The sequence below is a fragment of the Lissotriton vulgaris genome, unplaced genomic scaffold (genome assembly GCF_964263255.1).
Source record: "Lissotriton vulgaris unplaced genomic scaffold, aLisVul1.2 SCAFFOLD_675, whole genome shotgun sequence".
Lineage (NCBI taxonomy): Eukaryota > Metazoa > Chordata > Amphibia > Caudata > Salamandridae > Lissotriton > Lissotriton vulgaris.
This window is the reverse complement of record NW_028249837.1, coordinates 571,393-594,437: the sequence shown is the minus strand read 5'-3', so window position 1 is coordinate 594,437 and position 23,045 is coordinate 571,393. Positions and strand designations below refer to the sequence as shown.

General features: G+C 43.7%; 1 protein-coding gene across 1 annotated transcript in view; it reads left to right on the top strand.

The window, feature by feature from the left end:
* LOC147663476 (long-chain-fatty-acid--CoA ligase 5-like) overlaps positions 1-23,045 on the top strand; it is a 225,920-nt gene that overhangs the window by 51,530 nt on the left and 151,345 nt on the right. The gene's annotated exons all lie outside the window — the stretch shown is intronic.

Genomic DNA, 23,045 nt, shown 5'->3' with positions numbered 1-23,045 from the left:
AAAAGCATGCCAAGATTGTCCCCCCAACATTCTTGGCCCTTTGGCTACACTAATTGATATGGCTGAGGAAAGCCATATCACAGGTACCCCACTCGGCACTGATTGGTCAGGGGTTGGAGTCAAAGAGCACTCATCCTTTTAGGAAACACCAACACTAGAGTGAATGCAGGAAGGAGAAGAGTGGTCCTAACCAAATTTAACCCTGAATTAAGCAACATGGCCGACAAGGATCCCTCCCAGAATCCCAAGGGCTTACTGTTCGGTTAAGACATGCTTAAAACTCTGGGGAAATATGTGGCACCATTCACAGCTCTTGACAAAGCCCAAAATAACATGAGACATGTCTTCAGTGCTCATATTTTTGTGCAGGCAGGAAGAAGGGGCCTTTTGACCGGTCGTTTCTACCAAAGGCCCAACCTTAGACAATTCAACCCTCCACCGTTCTACCCCCAGAGAGGAAGAACAACCCAATCCAGATGTTTTTGATCACACGGTCAACTCCCAACTTCCTAGGTGAGTACCTTCACTCCTCATTCTTCTTTTATCCAACAAAAGGCAGAAGGCATCCTCAAATTCTTTTTACAGGGCTGGAAAACAATCACTCAAGACCCTTGGATCTTACAAACCATCCGAGGGTTCAGAATAGACTTCTCAGAACTCTCAATTAAAACCTTGGAGCAGAGAACTCTATTATTGACAAAAGAACAATACAAAATAATCCAGGAGGAAGTTACCTCTATGCTACAGAAAGGGGCAATTATAGAAGTGCTGTAGGGTTACAAGACTTTTACTTGCACCCTCTTTCTTTTACAGAAAAAGGACAAAGGATGGAGGTCGGTTATAAACACAAGAGAACTGAACAAATTTCTAGTTTACAAACACTTCAAGATGGAGGGTATCCATTTCTAGAGGGATATACTTTTAGAGAAAGACTGATTAGTCAAACTAGACCTAAAAGACGCCTACTTCACTATTCCCATGGCAAAAGAACACCAACCTTACCTCGAATTTATTTGGAACAACCACTTATTCCAATTTCAGGCTCTACCCTTCAGCTTATCATCTGCCCCCTGTTGGTTCACTAAAGTGATGAGGTCTGTCGCATCATTCCTAAGGGGAAGAGGAATACAATTGATCGTCTGTCTGGACGATATACTTTTCATGTCACAGCATCACTGCCAGATCCTACTAGAACTGAATGCATTAATAAACCTCTTAGAGAGTTTAGGATTCATAATAAACAAAGGGAAATCTATACTGACACCCTCCAGATCTCTGGAATTCTTAGGTTTTACTGTAGACACACTGAAATGCCTTCTCTTACTGCCTCAAAAGAAGATGACGAAAATACGAAGGGAAATAGGGTCATTCTTAAAAAACAAATCCCTAACCCAAAGGGAGCTAGCGAGACTCCTGGGCCTTCATTCCTCCTCAAAGCAATCTATATTTCCATGACCTCTAAACTACCACGCTCTCCAAGAGTAAAAGTGAGAGCACTAAGGTCGGGTCGATGTTATGGAAATCAAATACAACTGGATCTCAAAGTCAAAGCTGAACATATGTGGTGGCTAAAAACGAATATGCTACTTACCAGTATGCATCTGTTATTGGCATGTAGGGCTGCTGACATTCATATCTGTGCATAGATCGCCGCCTAGTGTTGGGTCCGGATGATCGCACATTGTTGTCCTGGAAGAGTCTTCGAAGTATCACAAGATAGGTGGCTCCTCCCCTGGACTACAGTGCGCATGGGCATAGACTCCATCCTCAGATTGTTTTAGCCATTGCGGCAGAGATGGAGTGTAACTTAGTGAATGATGAGCATGCTAAGAGTATTTCTAAGTGCTGCAGCCGCTACAGGCGCCGGGGAGGAGGGCGGGCGATATGAATGTCAGCAGCCCTACATGCCAAGAAAAGATGCATACTGGTAAGTAGCGGCATGTGGGCTGCTGAATTCATATCTGAACTAAACCAACAATGGTGGCTGGGCCCAATGGGAGAGAGGGTAGGCAGGGCCACACTAACGTGAATACAAAAGATGTGCCTATGCCTCCAAGATTGTGAATTAAGCACTGAATGTTTATGGATAAACAACACTTTTATTAGTTTACCCAGACAATAACTTTTTGTCGTTGAGTCAATACTTGGTTGAACAATTTTTCAATATACAAAAACAGACAATGAATAACCATCAACTTCATTTCAGGCCATATGTGATTCAAAAAGCAATTTGTGCATATATACAGTGCAAGGGTTCAAGTAAAAAAATTTAAAGAAGAAAAAACATTTAGTCATACATATACAGTTTATGCATGGACACAATAAATCAAGAACAAAGTGAGAAAACCTAATCAACAATTCACAATAGAAAATCACAAATGTGAGAAGGAGAGGGAGGAAATATTTTTCAAAGATCGACTCCCAACTCATGAACTGAATTCATTTTCTAGTTCTCTAGTATTCAGAAAAAAAGCCCATTTTATACATAACTGACATGGACCACTAATGTCAAGTCAAATGCCTATACCAGCCTTGGAAATGGGATTGCCTTTGTGTTGTGGCGAAAAGGCAACAAACAGTTGTTTCGTCTTCCGAAAATCTTTGGTCCTATCAATGAAGTACATCAAGGCTCTCTTGACGTCAAGCGTGTGGATCATTCTCTCCGCCACTGACTCAGGATTTTGGAAGAACACAGGCAGTTCTATAGTCTGGTTGCTATGGAACTGTGAAACCACCTTAGGAAGGAACTTAGGGTTAGTGCGAAGCACCACCCTGTTGGAATGAATCTGTATGAACGGCTCTTGGATAGTTAGTGCCTGGAGTTCACTAACGCGTCGTAGCGATTTAATCGCTATCAGGAAAGCCACTTTCCATGTTAAGAACTGAATCTCGCATGAATGCAGTGGCTCAAAAGGTGGACCTATCAGTCTTGTGAGGACCACATTTAGGTTCCATTCAGGAGCTGGTGGGGTCCAGGGAGGAATGACTCGTTTGAGTCCCTCCAGAAAAGCTTTGATGGCAGGCACTGAAAAGGGAGAGATGCTGCCTGATTTGGAGATAAGCAGCCATTGCGGATAAATGTATACGAATGGAAGCATAGGCCAGATTACATTTGTATAGATGTAACAGATAACAAATGATGTTTTGAGTAGATGCGTCCAGCGGGTTTATGTTGTGGCCTGCACAATAAATGACAAACCGCTTCCATTTTGCCGCATAACATGCTCTGGTGGTGGGCTTCCTTGCTTCCCTGATGATGTCCATACAGTCAGGAGGCAAGTTGAGGTAGCCAAACTTTAAGAACTCAGGAGCCAGATCGCCAGGTTGAGCTGTTGCGGATCTGGATGCTGAATGTCGCCATGGCTCTGCGTCAAAAGCCTGGGTGTGAGACGCAGCCTTTGATGCGGTACCACGGATAGTTCTAGAAATGTGGTGTACCATGGTTGGCGCGCCCACGTCGGAGCAACCAGGATGAGAGTCATCGAGTGTTGCTTCAGCTTGCGTGCCACCAGCGGTATTAGAGGTGCTGGGGGAAAAGCGTACGCAAATTTGCCTGACCAGTTCATCCATATCGCATTGCCTTGCGACTGTGGGTGTGGAAACCTGGCGGCAAAGCTTCGGCATTTGGCGTTTTCCTTTGTGGCGAACAGGTCTATCTCTAGATGACCCCACCTTTGGAAGTACGGGTGGAGTACTGATGGATGTATCTCCCACTCGTGCATTTGGTGGCTGTACCTGCTGAGCAGGTCCGCCATCTGATTGTCCTTGCCCGGGAGGTGTTCCGCCATGAGGAAGATGTTCCTTTGAATGGCCCACTTCCACATGCTCTGAGCCAGATGAGACAACTGTGGAGAGTGTGTACCTCCCTGCTTCTGAATGTAGTACATGGCCGTCATGTTGACCGTCCGGATCAACATGAACTTGTTGCACAGAAGTACTTTGAATGCTTTCATCACCATGAAGATAGCCATCAGTTCTAGAACGTTGATGTGCATCTTCTTCTGCTGTGTTGTCCATAGTCCCTGCACCATGTAGTGGAGAACATGAGCTCCCCAACCCTGGAGAGATGCGTCTGTCGTCAGAATGATCTGTGGCACAGGCTCCTGGAACGGTCGTCCCTTGCAAAGATTTTGTGGATTCCACCAATGCAGAGAGTTGTATGCAGGACCGGTTACCAACATTAGGTCTTTCAACTGCCCGTGAGCCTGATTCCACTGACGTGCTAAGCACTCCTGAAGCGGACGCATATGTAGTCTCGCGTGCGGGACTATGAAAATGCAGGAGGCCATCATGCCTATCAACTGCATGAACACTCGGGCCTGAAGCGAGTGTTGAGGTCTGAATTTCTGTATCAGCGATTGAATGCTACTGATCCTCACTGAATTTGGCTGTGCTTTGGCTGCCAAAGTGTCGATGGTCGCACCCAGATACTGCCGTATGTGGTGGGACTTTGGGTAATTCAGTGAGAATCCCAGATTGTGAAGAAGGTGAATGGTGTGGGACATGTGGGCGGCACACTGCTTAGCCGACTTTGCCTGGATAAGCCAGTCGTCCAGATAAGGGTAGACGTGAATGTTACGTCTCCGTAAGTGTGCTGCTACCGTCGCCAGGCACTTTGTTAACACCATGGGTGCTGTGGTGACTCCGAAAGGTAGGACCTTGAACTGGTAATGTTGATTTTGGATGGTGAACCTGAGGTATTTTCTGTGTGACGGGTGCAATGGAATATGAAAATACGCATACTTCAGATCTAATGTTGCGAGAAAATCTCCCTGACTGAGCAACGGTAGGACTTGCTGCAGTGTTAGCATGTGAAAGTGCTCTGATAGAATGTACTGATTGAGGGGTCTGAGGTCCAGTATGGGTCTGAGGGACCCATCCTTTTTTGGTATCAAGAAGTACAGTGAGTAAACGCCTGTGCCTCTTTCTTCCACAGGCATGAGCTCGATTGCTCCTTTTTGCAGCATGACGAGTACCTCCTGCTGCAATAAGTGCAAATGCTCTGTGGACATAGGACGGTGTCTTGGGGGTATGTTGGGTGGAGTGGATGTTAACTCCAGACAATAACTGTACTGGATAAGCTTTGTGACCCAACTGTCTGTGGTGATGGACTTCCAGACTGGCAGGAACTGTTGAAGTCTCCCCCCAACAGGTGTTGTATGGTCGGGGGGCAGTGACAAGGCGTCACTGTTTGTTAGTGGTAAGCGGAGGACCTGGAGCTGGACCTGGAGCTGTTGTTTCCACGACCTCTGCCGTTGGCACTGTTTCCACGATAACCACCTCTACTTTGTTTGGTGTATGTGGTTTGCGCGCCACCTTTATTGTACTGTGTTTGCTGGGAAAGCTGGCCTCTGGAAAAACCTCTATTGCCTGAACGACGAAAAGAACCACCCCTGAACTGCTGCGACTGTAGAGCCCCCATAGACTTTGCAGTCTCAGTGTCTTTCTTGATTTTCTCCAAGGTGGTGTCCACCTCTGGGCCAAATAGATGATCAGGGTTTACTGGCTGATTGAGAATGGTGGTCTGTATCTCTGGCTTGAACCCGGAGATTCTGAGCCAGGCATGTCGTCTCAACATGACACTAGTGTTAACGGCTCTGGCCGCGGTGTCTGCTGCGTCCAGTGCACATTTGATAGAAGCATTTGATATGAGCTTCCCTTCCTGTATGAGCATCTCAGCTGCCTCCTTATATTCATCTGGCAGGTGCTGTAACAGGGTCTCCAGTGTGTAGTAATGGGCCCTGTCATACCTGGCTAAGAGTGCCTGAGTGTTTGAAATGCGCCAGATATTGGCCGCTTGAGCTGCCAACCTTTTCCCTGATGCCTCTAGCACCTTAGATTCTTTATCTGGGGGAGGAGCATCACCCGTTGTTTGTGCATTAGCCCTCTTCCGGGCATTAGAAACAACAAGAGAGTCCAAGGGCAACGGTCCCTTAATGTAGGTAGGGTCCCCAGGCGCCGGTTTGTACTTCTTTTCAATCCTGGGGTTTATCACCCTGGTTCTTGTAGGCTCCTTAAATATTTCCCCAGCATGTTTCAAGACACCCTTCAACATAGGCAGAGTCTTGACAGTCCTCTCTGAGGTGGAAAAGGTGTCGAACAGAAATTCTACTTCAATAGGGTCAGCATGGAGCTGGACGTCATGATTCTTGGCTGCCCTTTCAATGAGTGCATTAAACGCCGCTGAACCCTCAGTAGGCAATGTTTTTACAGCATACACATGAGTGTCTGGAGCAGTGTGTGGATCTCCAGGGTCGGCAGCATCTGCCCAAGGTTCATTAGTATCATCTGGATCAGTGTCCACAGGATATCTGTATTCGTTATTATCACCTTCCCTAGTTTCTACATCTGAATAAGTTGGCGAGACATCATGGCCACATGGAGATACAGGTTCTACAAGAACAGGTGTTGTAGTAGGATCCTTCTTCTTTTTTAGTGGGATTTTATAGGACTCCATTGGCAGTTCCAGGGCAATCTTTTGTTTATAAATAGAAAGTCTGCCTGTCTCTGCATCGATAAACTGTTCCTGTTGCTCTTCAAGCGAGGGCTGTCGATGCTTTGTGGCCGGGACCACAGTTGTTGGCTTCGGCACCGTGGACCCCTTCTTAAGCACGTCGACGGCCATTTTAGGAACAAAAGCCTTCGGCACCACTTTCGGTGGCAGCGTGAAGTAGATGGGCGCCAACGTCTTTTGAGGCTTATCGGCAGGCTTCGAAGGTGGAGGATCCTTAGGCCTGACAGCCGAAGCCTTGTCCTTGATGCGCTTCAGGGAGTCTGCCACCTGCTTCGAGAAGGAGGCGGACGGCTGCGTCGACTCGACGGAATCCTTCGAGGCACCACCAAGCATGGACTAGGGGGTTGTACCGCTCTTGGCCTTGTCCGGCCGACGCGGAGGCTCGATAACCTTCTGATCACCGAGTCCTTTGTCGTATCGACTGTCTTCGGCGCCGATTTGTTCGGGTCGACGGCCTTGACCTTTGCCTTCGGCGTGCCAGACTTTGGCTCGACGCCCTTTAGCGGCCTCTTCTCGGTCGATAACGCTCTTCTGCTTCATCGGTGCCGATAGATCCGAGGACTTCGAGCCGACCAAAGCAATATGCACTTTCGGTTTCGATTTACCCTCGAGTGCCTTTGGTTGCGTCGACACCGGAGCTTTCACTTTCGGTTTCGATTTCGCAACTTGCGGCTCCTTAGACATGTCCGAAGCCGAGCCCGAAGACGGGGCCGTAGAACTTATTAGAAGATCTTGGGTAAGGCCCTGTGGCGATCCCTCGACCTGAGCCTTATGAAGCGTTTTGGCCCCACTATCAGTTTGTTGGCCTAGCTCCTCGCTCGAGCTATCTTCCATGGCCCCAAAGGCCCCATCGTCGTCTCCTACCTCGTTGACGACGTCTTCCGCATTGAGCATCTCAACATCAGCGTCGTAGCTGAAGTCGACCTCCGATGCGGGATCCGACCGCTTTTCTCGAACGTCCCGCTCTGCTCCTTCATCATCCCCGGCATCGAAGATGTCCACCGGTTCAAGTGCCGTCTGCTGGGCTTCCTTGCGCGCAGCGCGCCGATGCAGAAGTGTCTTCTTGGATCGAAAACGTGAACAAGCCATTCAGCTGGCTTCATCATGATCCGGCGACAGGCACTTGTTGCACACCGGGTGGACGTCGATGTGGGGATATTTCGAGTTGCACACGGGACATCTCTTGAACGGGCTCCGTTCCATGATGGTTCGTCGATAAGGCCTCTGGCGTCGACCGGGCCTTCAGCGTCGAAAAGCACGCGGCTCTTCTGGATATCCGGCTCGGGAACTGAGCTGGAACAGAACTGGACACCGATCGCAAGACAATACCGACGAAAAAACTAATGGCCTTTTGGCCTAAAGAAACTTTTTTATCGATTCCGACTTGAGTGAACAAATATGCATCCGAACCCAATGGCGGAAAAAAACAATTTGAGGATGGAGTCGATGCCCATGCGCACTGTAGTCCAGGGGAGGAGCCACCTATCTTGTGATACTTCGAAGACTCTTCCAGGACAACAATGTGCGTTCATCCGGACCCAACACTAGGCGGCGATCTATGCACAGATATGAATTCAGCAGCCCACATGCCTCGAACATCTAGATATTTGGAATTTCAAGGCCATATTTGGGAGCTCACCAGATTTTAAAGTGGAATCAGATGCGAGCCTTCATGGTTGGGGGCCTGCCTACTCGATAAACTGACAGATGGGGTAAAGTCACAAACAGAAAGCTCACATCACATAAACTATCTAGAACAGACCGCAGGATTAGATTCCCTAAAGAGCTTCAGGAAATCCCTTCAAGGGAGATCTGTTATACTAAAAATGGACAATGTATCGGCAGTAGCCTACATAAATCGATTAGGAGGCTCCAAATAAGCATATCTATGTATCCCAAAAACTCTGGATGTTCTATCTAGAACACAAAATTGTACTAAAAGCAGAATACCTAAATCAAGCGTCTGTGGATTGGAACTCCAGGTTCTTGTTAGACCGCAACGATTGGAAACTCAACAAGAAAGCATTCAGTGCTCTCAGTCAAATATTGGGCCCTATAGAAACAGACCTATTAGGAAGCCGATTGACCTTCCAAGGAATTACTTTAGCTGGATGCCCGACCTGGGTGCTCTAGTGAATCCAGGCTTAGGCATTTTGCCATGATATAGAGAGTCCTCCAGAACGTGAGACAAGAACAATGCTCCCTAGTACCAGTGATACCCTTTTGGCTGTCCCAATATGGTTCCACACAACTTTGAAGCTAGCTCAAGAAATACCCTTTCTCGTTCCTGCAAAGAAAGAACTCATAACAGACATAGAAGGAGGAGATCATCCCCTAGTACAAACTGGGATTTTGATTCTTCTTGCCTGAAAAAGTGTCAGGAGATCTCTCCTCTGGGAATCTTTGGCCCCAGGCACCCCGAAAGATGGAGGAAATGGGTATGCTGGTGCCTGGAGTGGAAAATGGATTCTTTGGAGGCTCCAATCGAACACGTAGTACATTTCCTGGCAGAGCAATATGAAAGGGGTCTCAGTTACAAATCAACTAACTGCCACAGATCAGCCATCTCTACAGGTCATGCCTTAGTGAACAGAAAAACAGGAGGTAAGAACGTCATTGTATGTAGGGTATTGAAATTTATACTAAGAAGACCCCCAAGACTAAATACAATGCACTCTGGTACGTCAGTCTAATTCTGGACCTATTCACCACTTGGCCTGTTAACAAAGACCTGGATAAGAAAAGACTTTCCATTAAACTCGTATTACTCCTTTGTTCAATCTCCTGCTATACAGTTTCCAACATCAAAGCCCTAGAGGTCAGTAATAGAGTCTATAATATGTTTGGGGTGAAATTCGAGATTATCAGAAGAACTAAAACTATGACAGACACAATCTGCTATCAAAAGTTTGATGCTTGCAAAAAATTGTGTGTGGTAGATTGTATGAAAGAATACGAATCTAGAATGCATGGTGAGAATCAATTACATATATCCTACGTTAAACCCTTTAGACCCATAACCTCTGCCTCAATAGCGAGATGGGTTAAATGTGCCATGCAATCAGCTGGTATTGATCTCAGGAAATTCCAAGCACCCTCTGTTAGAGGAGCTATGGCAAGCAAATTCTTCTTAACAGGTGGTAAATTGAATGACATTCTTAGGGCAGCTGGCTGGTCTAATGTAAGCACCTTTGCAAAGCGCTATTACAAACCAATTGAACATATGTCGATGTCGAATTACAAAGCTACCAACATGCATAATGGTAGCCTCCAGTCTTGTAATGAAATTGCGATTCTCCAAATACTATGACAAGATAATCTGGATTTCATTAAAGACACAGAAGCTAACATTATCCCACTCTGTCCCTCCCCAGAGTTTGACAATAAAATATGGAAATATTCTTTGATAAAATTCAACTTTTATAGAGAACACTGTTACTAAGCTTAAGCAACCTCTATTGTATTAATTTTAATTCGTCATTACATGCCTTTTTAATTGTCTCAAGTCTTCCTTATCAGCCAACAAAAATCTCATACTTTTTTCCTTTCAGATAACTCAGCATAATTAATTTACACTGCGTCACGGCCTTACAGAAGCAAGATCTTCAGAAATAATCAAGATGTGAAACTTTCGCTCAAACCGCCTCATTCTTCTTCACCTGGAATACAAATTCAGTTTTAAAGATAATTACTTAATGTTAATGTTAATTGGCATTTGTATAGCGCATAATCACCAACGGTCTCTTGGCGCTTTAGGAGCGAAAGCCAAACCCCACCAGTAGTTACTCATCAGTGCTCCTGCCTAGTCAGAGCACATCTTGTCCACAAACCTGAGTGTACAACAGAGTCTTCAGCTTTTTCCTGAATGGATGGAGAGAGGTTTCCCTACACAGACTTTCCAGTAGCCTGTTCCACAGTTAGGGGATGAGGATGGAAAAAGCACATCCGCCCAAGGTTGCTTTTTCAAACCGTGGGCAGGACAACAGGGCTGCCTCGGATGAGATTTTCTATTACATTTCATCTCATTTAAAAGAGGCAAAACTGAGGGAAGAACATCCCTTAAAGCTTTATAGAGTTCCGCAGATAGTTCATCCAGGCCTGCGGCCTTTCATTTTTTTCCTAGATCAATAGCTTCCACTATTTCGTCTCTGGCTATCGGAAGATCCATATTCTGGGCCTTAACCGCAGAAATCTTCCTAATTGGGGTACAGTCCAGCCAATCTTTAACCTCATGTGGCTGAACATTCAGGTCCTTCCGATATACCTCATTGAAGTGCAGCTGAAAGGCCTTAATAATTTCTTCTGGGGTCTCAAGCAAATTCTTCTTAACAGGTGGTAAATTGAATGACATTCGTAGGGCAGCTGACTGATATAATGTAAGCACCTTTGCAAAGCGCTATTACAAACCAATTGAACATACGATAAAATTAAAAAAAGAGGCAGATTGTTCTTGGCTAATGGCTATAGTACATTATGAAGATTCTGTTCTGGAATTATTTTACTTCATGATGTATTGCTTCTAAGAGGCTGATTGGAGTTAACATTAAATGTAATATGCATAATGTTAGCCTCTGTGTCGCATGTCATAGTATTAGGAGAATCGCAATTCGGTTCAGGTCTTTAAAACTTAGGTGTAAGAAGGGGTGTTCCTCAACTAATGGGAATAAAGCTTCACACAGAACAAAAAACCAGGCCTCTCAAACCTGCTGCAACCTGCAAACCTCCAAGCGACAGGTAGCATCAAATGGAACAGCACCTTGTGCAAACTAATGAGACTTTCTTTGATAATTGCAGGTAGGGAACAGTGATGTGTGATCTGTATTATGCATTCTCATTATGCTGTGTTGCTGAATCTCCAGTCGTGTTTGGGCTTATCCATGTGCGACCCTCTTGCTAATTGATATGTGAGAACACAGTGGCGACACCTCACAGCTTGCTTAATTGACTTAAGAATGCTAATAAGCTTCTGCGCTGCTGCTCAACAAGCACTGTTGAGAACATAAGCAGTGCTGAATAGGGTCTATTTTTCACCCAGCTGACAATAATCCCCTCCAGGTAGAGGCCTTGGCTGTTTCCCACCATTGGTTGACTAACAGAAAGCAGTGGTAAAGCAGCTGTTATCACAGAGGAGTAAACCAGAAGGACCTTCAACTGTAGGTGTTGGAACAATTTTTAGGGTAGTGGTGCAGTTATTAATGTTATATCACTGAAGTCATGGGAAATGTGAAAAATAAAACGTCATACAAAAAACATGAGTCGCAAATGTGCCACACCCATTTAGTAGGAGAGTGGTAAGGTTGTGGTACGTAGCTGGTGGTGCATTTTTGAAACACTGGTGAGGCAGTGCACTGTCATCTACAGAGAGAACATTTTCCATTGTAATGGGCTCTAAATTTGCACCAGCATGCAGTTTTACTAAAATTGTATAGTGCAAAAACAATAATGTGTGAAAACTAGGTTTCATCAAATATTTATCATTTGCACATCACCAAGTAAAGTGTCTAGATGTGCTTTGAACTTACTGAAATCTTTGTTTCCATCAAACTTCAGATTTACAAAAAAGTGCTTCATTTGTGCTTTCCGAATTGTTTGTATAAATTGAAATATGTTGATAGTTTATTTATTGATATTATAATGTATGTTAGAAAACAACTGCTATCCTATATCCTTTCCGTTCATTTGTTCTATTGTCACATAGATCACTTTTACAAAATCCTCTGAGTTTGCAGTCAGAGAAATAAAACTACCTTCCAATTTCTGAATAAGTAACAATTTGCCAGAAGTAATAGCCTGACATTTGACCCTTGTCTTTGAACATGCAGAAAATGTGACCAGATAAACTCAAAATGTAAAGGCATCTTAATTGCTTATTCACCTTTTGAACTCCAGCATGATTGTTTTGATATTATAATGTATGTTAGAAAACAACTGCTATCCTATATCCTTTCCGTTCATTTGTTCTATTGTCACATAGATCACTTTTACAAAATCCTCTGAGTTTGCAGTCAGAGAAATAAAACTACCTTCCAATTTCTGAATAGGTAACAATTTGCCAGAAGTAATAGCCTGACATTTGACCCTTGTCTTTGAACATGCAGAAAATGTGACCAGATAAACTCAAAATGTAAAGGCATCTTAATTGCTTATTCACCTTTTGAACTCCAGCATGATTGTTTCTGGGGTGCTGCTTTGCCCTCACTCACCCTTGAAGGGTAATGACTCTCTTGGCGTGACCAGCTGGGGGTTTGAGTTCCTGCCTGCCAATAGAATCTGGAAATGTCCCACTTTTTTTAGACATTAGTGAGTGGCCTGCCATGGTGCTAGAGTGAGTGGAGGTGATGATGTCTGCCCCCCTTGGGTGCCCCTCTTGTATTTATAGATCCCGGTTGGTTAGTGGGGATCTCTCTGCTGTGAAAGGAGATGCCACCACAGTGGCTGCCTTCACAGAAGTACCCGATCTGCAAACCTTTTTGGGCATATTTACTAACATTTTACAGCAACTAAATTTGCTGCACTGCACAACATCAAATAGAGAAAAAAACAGCACCATATCTGCTAAGATATGGCACTGTTTTCCACTACCTCTGAGTTCATGCTCTTTTAGCTACCTTGCACTCATGCACATGTTCTTGCACGTAGTGCGAGGGTGTGTGCCTTCTGTCAAGCAGAAGTTTTACACTGGAAGGAAACCCTTTCAGCACAAAAACTATGCTTTAATACTTTTTGCATTTTGTATGTGTGTTATATAGTAGAGCAAATATGCAAAGTTGGAAAAATGTGGAGAGTTTTAAAACTTGCTCCACTGTTACGCCTGCTTTGGAGAGGTGTAAGCATTTGGCACAAATTCCTGTCTACCGAATTTAGTAGATAGGGATTTGCATCAAAACCCATGGGAACTGCACGGGAACACCCACATACCACTCATGGCATGCCCGCTTGACACAAAGTAGCGCATAGTGCCACTTTGGTCAACTTTCCAACGCAATGGCTACAAATTCACAACGCTTAGACATCACAAACTTTTGCAGTAGTAAGCTTGAAAAGATGCACCATCCTTAGGTTTGAAGACATAATACTATTAATCCGACCCCCAAAAAGTGATGGGACCAATGCTTAGAAATCATCTAACCACTGGTAATCACTTTGGGGTAGTATTCTTATTAGGTCTGGGTAAAATTTACATTATGCCAGCATAAGTTTAAGAATTTTGCATTATTCTTGTTATGCGAAATTCCCCAATCCGTGCTATTAAGTCACTTTTGGCAATTATGTGACATTCATGGTAAAAATATTTGCAGCAAATGGTACAATTTGTGGTAAAAATTTACTGCGTATGCGCATGAGTGGCTGTTGTTTGTGGTGCTCTTGTATAAATTCATCCTCACACCAAAAATGTATATGAAGATGCATTTTGTGCTAAATATACCACAAAATGACAGATTTGCATTTCATGTAATTATGTGTAATTTCACTGTAATTTCATGTATTTACATGAAAGCAAATTACACAAATTTTCAAACATGCATAATTCCAACCCAAAATTCTTCACCCACAATACCACTCCAGACAGAGGTCCACCTAATATAAATTAGTACTGACCCCTGTTCATCATGTGAGCAGTCCATCCTGAACCATAGTCATCTCGCCACTCCACCCTGCAGCCCATCACTTTTTAAGTTTAAAAAGTTTCAGATTTACACCCCTCAAATCTTACTTACAGAGCTACACCCCTTCTAGAAGAATGGTTGCATATGTCTAATAATTGTTGTGTATGTCTACGTCTGAGTGTTGCAAGTAGAGGGTGATTACCATCCTGTCATTCTAAAGCAGCAACTGAGAGTAGGCGTTACCTACAGATTACATTACAGTTTACATACAATCGAAGGGAAGAGTATGGGCTAGCAAGCTGTTTGTAGCTGCTTGAAATTGGACTATTAGCTGTAGTCTCCCGAGGAGGCATCATGGCAAAATTGCTCATCCAGGTAATGCACTCGCTGGTGACATTTGGTGCACCTGCAGATCATGAGCTCAACTACTGACCTCACAGACTCAACATTCTCTACACCCATTCTCTTGATGCTCACCATAAGATGCCAGCAATCTCCCATAAATGCCACCCACTGTGTGCATGTGAGAGTGCATGGGATAGGCGTGCCTGTATAAATGCAGGTTAAGAGGTAAGCACTTGTCTATGCTGGAGCACATATGTGATGTATTGATTCCTGATTAATCATATGTATTGTATATTGACACCTTTTTCCCTTTTACCTTTGATTACATTCTCTTTTGAAACTTAAAAAGAGGTAAGCACTTGTGAATGAAGGGCAATCTGTGTGTCTGTATGAGTGCAGGGCTAGTGGTGTGCCTGCAATTGGGTCTGTGGAGTGCATTTAGGAGGGCAGGATGGGTTGTGTTTCTTTGCAAGTGTAGGATGAGCGGTGTGTCTGTGAGCAGCATGCATGTCTAATTGAAGGCGTGAGCAGTGTGCATTTGCCAGTATAGAGTGAGTCGTGTGAGTCAACAGTCGTGTGTCTGCGTGAACGCAAGATGAGCAGTGTGTCCATCTGAGGGCAAAAGGAGAGGTGTGTCTGTACAAGTGCAAGGGGGCATACTTGTATGAAAAGTGAAAGTTGTGCCCGTGAGTGCAGTGTGAGAGGTGTGTCTGGGTGAGTGCAGTGCGCAGCACGTTAAAGCCAGACCCTGAGACTAGTTGCGTAACGCAAAAGGTGGGGCCCCACTGCAGAATACGAAGAGGGGTTCCTGAGTCTTCCCTATGTCACACAAGTACCTTGGCCTTGAGCTGAATGAGCCCTCTCTGAAGGAATGTGTGGCCTTGGAGCCTTGCTCCACCCCCCCCCCCCCCCCCCACCCCCACTCCCCTCCACCTCCCAGTGCCGCAGCAGCTGCAGGCCGGTTGTAATGCCCCTGCATGATGTAACAGACATAGGGTTCCTTGGGGAAGTCAGGATTACAACCCACATCTCATACTGCGACAGCTGACAAGGCAGCCACTACAACAGGCTAAAAGATTACTTTGAGAGGAAAATGAAGCAGAGAGTATGAAGTCTCTTCAAATACTGTACTGAAAATACAAGCCTTTAGCTTTTTAAACATGCATAGAGCTACTTCAAACCTCAGAGACAACAGTCCTGATTCCTTTCCTGTAGTACCAAAACCTGACCATGTAAATGCAGGCTAAATTTACATTGAAATCTGATTGTAAACAAAGCATATAGATCTTTCAAAAACGAATAAAACATAGGCGAGTCTGACTTAAATAATCTATTCTTATTTTGTTTTGCAAAACGCCAGGATCCGATCAAAACTACAATATTTTCTTTTAAAAGGGATCAATTTCAGAAATAAATCTTACTGTACGTGGAACTTGGGGATCAAACAAAACGTATATAATTTTAGAAGAAATGGATCTTGAATGCTGGGAGCACTACATGGCAAGTAGTGATATGCATGATGAATTCCAAGTTGGGGCCTGTGTATCTCTGCTTGGTTGCAGAGTGCCTTAAACTGAATATAATGGTTAATTGATACCCACTGGTGATAGAGAATCATTTTATTAGAGCCAAAGTCTGAATAAATAAGCATTACAATAAATAAAAGCAAGGCTTTAAGGACAGAGCATAGCGGACTACATATAACCACTTAAAGCACATTGTATTCATCTCTCAGTCCCCGCCCCCCATTTCCTCTGGTTCATCTTCATGGGAAGTCACAGACTCATTTTTAACAAAAGACAAAGACTATTAAAAGAAAATGTTATATGGTGTCTGTGACCTTACGTTGCAGTAGTGCTGGAGTTGGGCCCACTCTAACATTCATCTCCAGACCAATTCCCATGATAGCAGTATGGGAGATAAAGGGAGAAAATAATAACTTGTTAAAATCTCATACAGTGTAACTAATACGATCACACAATAATCCACTTGCCCACTTAAACTGAGTTTAGTAGGGTGTAATTATAAAATCAGAAACAAATCGATACAGACCAACCTCAAAATTATAGAAATACTGAAGAAACAAAATGAGTCCAAATCTCCTGAAGAGATTTATCCTATATAATTCAAAGTAGATCGCTAACTCTGTAACGGAGATTCAAATAATCAGCAAAACAAATTGAGTATTAAATTGCATCAAATTGTTCTCCAAAGTAAGCATAAACAAGCTGTCTCTCCCTACATACCTTAACCCCTGGAGCGCCGCCGTAATTTTGCCACAGTGCTGCCAAATTCCACGTGTGCGCAGATCAGACGGCTCTTGGCCGTCCGACGCACATGCCCACTGTGGCTTCGGACAGCCGGAGGCCCTCTGACGCATGCAAGAGGTTAAAAAGGTAACCCTAAACTAATAAGCATTTAGAAAAGGTGAGACCAGAAAGGTGTCAGCTGTTGGGATCTTCTGTATAAGGCACTCCAACCATGGGTCGAGCAGTATAAAGCCATTCAAGCGGACGCCTAGATCTAGAAGTCCTAAAATATATCTCCTGTCCCTCACTATATTTCAGCATAAAATATCAATTGCATTCAAGGTAGATAGTCCCACATGACTCTTGTAAGGAATTTTCCAGAACTGTGGCACAACTGGATACTTGCACTACCTTTCTCACATCGATAAGTTGCAACTTTGTGCGTTCTCTGTCATTCTTCTCCTCCTCTATGAGAACTCGACTCTTTGCTCATTATCGCACTTCTACTTGCCAACTTCGGGGGATATTTACAAAAAAGTTGGGCATCGCAGCGCAGCCCGCTGCGAGGCTGCGCTGCGTTGCGAGGCAGGGAGGGAGCAGTGAAGTGCCATATATTCAAAGATATGACTCCCCCTCCCCTTTCCCTTGCGCCGGCGCTGATTTCAGCAGCCGTGCTCCATGCACACACCTTAACGCTGTTGTGCTAGAGTGAGTGCATGACTCCAGCAAAGATTTTGTACAGGAAGGTTACCCTTCCTGTACAAAATACTATTCTAGACACGAGGGAAAGCTTTTCCCACTTTGTATGTGTGCTGCATAGTGCAGCACGCATGCAAAGTTGGAAAGGGAAGGAGAAATGAAAGCATTTCTCCTTCCTTGCGCCTAGTTGAAAAGGGCGCAGTTTTCTCACGCTAAACCCAATCTACTGTTTTTAGTAAACTGGGTTTAGTGTGAGAAACCTTGGGTAGTTGCATGGGAACGCCCATGCACCATCCTTGGTACGCCCCATGGCGCAAAGTAACGCAAAGAATGCGATGTTTCGCATTACTTTTACGTTATTTCCAGCGCTAAACAAGTTTAGCACTGGAAAGTAAATTACAAAAAAAACAAATTTGGGTCGTTTTGCATCACTTTTGTGACACAAACACTGCGCAAAAGCCCAGTAAATCTCCCCCTAGTCTTCTCATACCTTGCTATCTAATGAAAACAATACTCTTGCTAACTAATGAGGCTTTGTCTATACCTGTAGTGAAAACAAAAATACAAGCAAATGCATTCTACATTGAAGGTTAAACATGAATTACATCTTAGACTTTAAACTTGAGCTTGAACTGAACTGTTTTTTTTATTACCACTCTAGTCAACTTTAACAGTGCACAGGGTTACAGAATATGTGCACATTTATACACAAATAATAAATGCAACTTATCTATACATGGATACATTTTAAAGAATTACCTAGATGTCATTCTAAATGCACCTGCATGGAACAAATTTTTTTTGCACGTATAAATGTTTAAACATTAGTTTACACATTCTATTTTATTAGCCTCAAAATGGGACACATTTTATGTTAACTTTTCGTGTCATATAAGTACAATTCTTCAAGTGGAATATTTTAAATATGCAATGCTTCATTTCATTAGTAACATTAACCATACAGAATATATTTCTGAGCTTACTACTCATGATTATGACACACTCCTACATTATCTCAGATGGGATCAAAACTACACTTCTCCAGTAGTTAAGATGGAAACCGACTGTTGTCATAAGGGGGACACCAGTAAGTAGCTCAGTAATGTGAATGCTCTCTGTTGGGATCCATTGAAACTTGCAGGTCAGAGGTTTGAATCTTCAATGGATCAATGAAGATAATCTCAGTTCAAGGTTTTCGTTTGTAAAACAGTTATTTAAGAAATGTGTGAAAAACAGACATTTTGCAGCAAAAACAATGACTTGGCTCAGAATAAAAATAGATCAGCTTTATATTAAAAAGAATTCATGACAGGAGTTAATCAATTTGTGACATAACAGAATCAAATCTGCCTATTTTGTGAATTACAAATCAAACCAGATTCACATATCTTTTTCGTCGTGCAATTGGGTTTCACTCCTGAGCTAGATGTGAAATACAGTTGGAGGTCCATCCCTGATTCCCAATACATTTTTGAGGAGTTTTGTTTCATTCCAGGCTTCAATATGGTGTACTTGCGTGTTTCCAAGAGTTAGTTGGGTTTTCAAAAGGTAAAAAAGGTATGTGAGTCACAAAATATGTTTCTCAGGTTGCCCTCCTGTGTCCATGTTACACAGTGTGCCGTGGAGGTGCAACATGCACATGCGCCTGCTTTGTCTGCAGTATTACAAAAGGGTTCCCAGACGCTTGTGCGACCCCTTCTGTTAAACTGTTAGTGCTGGAGCATATGTAACACCAGCGCTATCTAGAGAGAGCAATCTCATTTGCTTGGGGACGTAACCCCATGCAAATGAGTGGATCTCTCTGCTTATGCGCCTTGGCCGTTTTATGGCGTGGGCGCAAAGACGCCATCAGGAGGCGCAAGGACAGTATTCACACAAAGGTGGCACACTGTCAGTGTGCCCCCTGAGGAGGGAACAAACGGGATCCCACGGACCTCCATGCAGCGAGCTGCATCCCACTCACTGCAACTGCTTGCAAGGGAATCTCTGCCCACTGTTGAAAGTGCAGACGGGTACTGCCGGCATATTGAACTATGGAGCAGCTGATTAAATCAGCCATGCCACATTTTACTTGAATGTGTTGCCCCATATCAGTGCAAATTCACGGCTGCCCTAGGGGCAGCACGTTCTGCAAAACAGAGTGCACTTTCCCTGTTCGTGCCGCTGCGCACCTTTTGAAAGCTGCACGTGCACTGTGTCTCAAACAGGAACAGTTTGTCCTTTGTGTAATACAACCTCAGGAGGAATTCCTAAGTGATTAGTCGAAAATTGACATTTCTTCTGTGGGAAGTTCCTCTTGGTGCTGAAAGCGGTACATGGTCCTGGTGCAAATACAGCTAGTGCCTCCCTGGAAGAATTTCAGTGACCAGTGTATCTGCACCTGGACCTCTTGGCCTGAAAGAGGAGCTGTGGAAACTCAGAAACGTCGTCCGGAGCCTGAGAAACATGGGGCATATTACCAAGGGCATTATCAACGCTTTAGCAGGAACTTTTCCTGCTAAAGCGGCGATAATTGTTAGCGACAGCTAGTAGGAGATAGCGGGCATTTAGGTGCCCACTTTGCATGTCAGCGATAATTATCGCTAATGACATGCAAAGTGGGCGTGCCAAGATGTTAGCAACTGGAAACAGTCGCTAACATCTCTATCTCCTATTACCAACTTTAGGAAATAATCGCGCTAAGCGCGATTATCTCCAAAAGCTAACGCCTGCCCAGAGCTGTTCTTAGCCATGTTATCCAATGGTAGGTGGATAACATGGCTAAGAGCATTTGCTCGGTAATGCATGAATATTGCTGACTTTACAGCGAGATTCATGCATTTCGGCCGACTTTTTATCGCTTAGGAGATAAACCTTGATAATAGCAAGGCTCCTAAGCGATAAAAATTGGCGGAGCTCGGCAATATTAATATTGCCGCTAAACCAACATAGCGATAATCATCACTAGTTGTTGGTAATATGCCCCCATATGACTGACTCCTTGCAGAAATCCGTTTAATCTTTTGGGTCAGATTGTTTGGGTCTTGTGAGAGCTCAGTCACAGATCATATCAAAACTGCAGCCTTTCTCTCTTCTCACTTCTCTGTGTACCACAGGCTCTCAACTAGAAATTGCACTAAAACCCTTCAAACCCACACAACATGTTTGAGTTCAGCAATTTATGTCTTAGTTATAGCGTGAAATGGACAAGGAAAGGTCTGCAGTGAGACATTTATTTACATACCGCCAGGGGTGGAATTTGAAGTTAGAGAAGGGTAGCAATTGTTGAAAGTGTGTGAATGCTTACACACTGCAAACCTCTTTGAATATCTAGCAATTCAACCAAATAATATGCCTTTAGCATTTGCCAGTGTTAATAAATAGTTTGGTGAGCCTGTTGTCAATTACTAATTATTGAGATTCGGCAGTCTTATAGTTTCATTAAAGAATATGTTTAAAAGTACTACAATGGCTGCTTCGTCAAAAGGGTCAAACGTTTTTTTTTTTGTCCTCATACGCCAAAAGATATGCCCAGAATCTGCTGTATTCGTTCTGCGGCCCCCGATTCTGATGATTGGCACCAGCAGTATATAGACTCTGATCTGATTTTAATGGATGCACTTTCCACAAATACCCTCGCAGTTAGTCAGTTCAGTTCTTCTAACTTTATGGCCCGTACAACTGATTCGAGGGATATGTTCATCTGCGGAAAGGCATAATCATTGGACAAATAGGTCTCTATTGTCACAACTTGTCTAGCCACTCTATACAAGGCAGACACAAATCTTTTTTCCTTTTCCAATTAACCCTAGCAAGATTTAATGTATATTTAATCACATTTACCGAGTCTAGGTTGGTCGGTGCGGTGCTTTTAAGCCAACATTTACAAATTTCTCTGCGAGCAAGTAAGTTTAAATAAAAAGACAATTTACTAACATCTCAAGGCAGTAGATCGTAATTCGGAAAAATACCCCAAAAAACTAAAATAATGCTCACCTGAATTTCAAAACTGAACATGGCTTTCATACCTTCAATAACCGCACCCCAAAATGTGTGTATCATTGGGCGCCTTAAAAACATGTGAATATCATCAGCTTTTTCCTGCTGACACTTCGGACAGCAGGGGATAAGACCCATCGAAAATTTTGACAGCCTAAATGGGAACCAGTAAACTCTGTGGGGAGAAAAAAGATGGTTTCTTTTTAAATTGGCAGCAGCTACAATAGAATGTAGTAAGTCGTAAGATACTTGCCATAGTTCTTCTGTATTCTCATCTGGCAAGCATTCTCCTCATAGCTCGATCGGTAAAGTGAAGTCTCCGTCATCCATAGCCAGCATATTCCAGTAAAGATTCTCTGTCTCTTTCTTGTTCCGCTTTGTCTCGTGTAATGCCCTCTCCAGCTCATATGAGATGCCCGCAACTGAGCCAGATGCCTGGCTCCAGCATCTAAATTGAAGATATTTAAATTTTTATCATTTTCTTTCTTTGATGTTTTTTATCTCGTACCATGATATCAGAGAGCCCTCTGGCATTAAGTGACCCCAGCATTCTAGCCCTGCAACTTTTAATGGCTTTCCGAGTGCATCTTTGAACCTCTCTGGAAATCCTGGCAAGTCCCATATAGGAGCCAGGGCACTATAATAACCAATTTTCAAAGCTTTTCTGATTTTGTACCAGATGGTCGCTATATCTCTCAGCAGCTTTAAGCGGACCTTCTTGAAGAAATGTGGGTCGCCAAACTTATACATAAAGGCTTAGTCGCCTCCTTTAATGTCCCATAGTATTTATTTAAGCATTTTTCCTGTATCTGAGTCATCAGGCTGGTTTAGGAGCATCTTTCCTGCCCTTAATTAAAAATACCCAGGCGTAGAGCTTCAAGTCCGGTGCACACAACCCCCCTTTATTTTTCTTCCTTCGCAGCTTTTTCCATGAAATCCTTATGCCCTTGGAGGTCCAAAAAAAAAAGAATTCATTCTAGCTTGTATTTTCCTTAGCTTCTCCTCCTTAAATGCTAATGGAAAATTCTGAAATAGGAATATAAGCTTTGGTAAAAGCATAATTTTCAATATGTTAACTCTTCCTATTAATATCAAAGAAAGAAACGCCCAGCTTTTTAAGGAATCTGCTATTTATTTATCTATCCTAACTAGATTTTTGTCAGTGATATGATCGATATCCTGTGTAATTCTGATACCCAGATACCTTATCTCTCTTTTCAATATAGGAGCAGGGCCGGACTGGCCGTAGCGGGCACCGGGCGTTTCCCTGGTAGGCCGCTAGGGTGGGGGCCAATTTTGGGCACGGGGGCGATTTTTTTACAGGGCCGTTTTTGCAGCATAGCGGCAAAATCGGCCTCTGTAACAAAATCGGTCGAAACCGTCCCTGGCAAACAGCTCGGCCGCTCCCAGGGGGGCTGGCCGAGCTCTTTGCCAGGGCCACTTTTGGTTCCCAGTCCGGCCCTGTATAGGAAAGTGGACATTTATATTCCAGGCCATACACTCTGTTTTTGACTGATTGATCTCATGACCAGAGATCTGCCCAAACTGCGAAGCTATGTTATATATTGTTGGAATCGCCTCTACTGGGTCAGATGTATATACACAGAGTCAAACGTTGTGCGATAACATTGTTTTCACAGAAGTCAGAGGGCC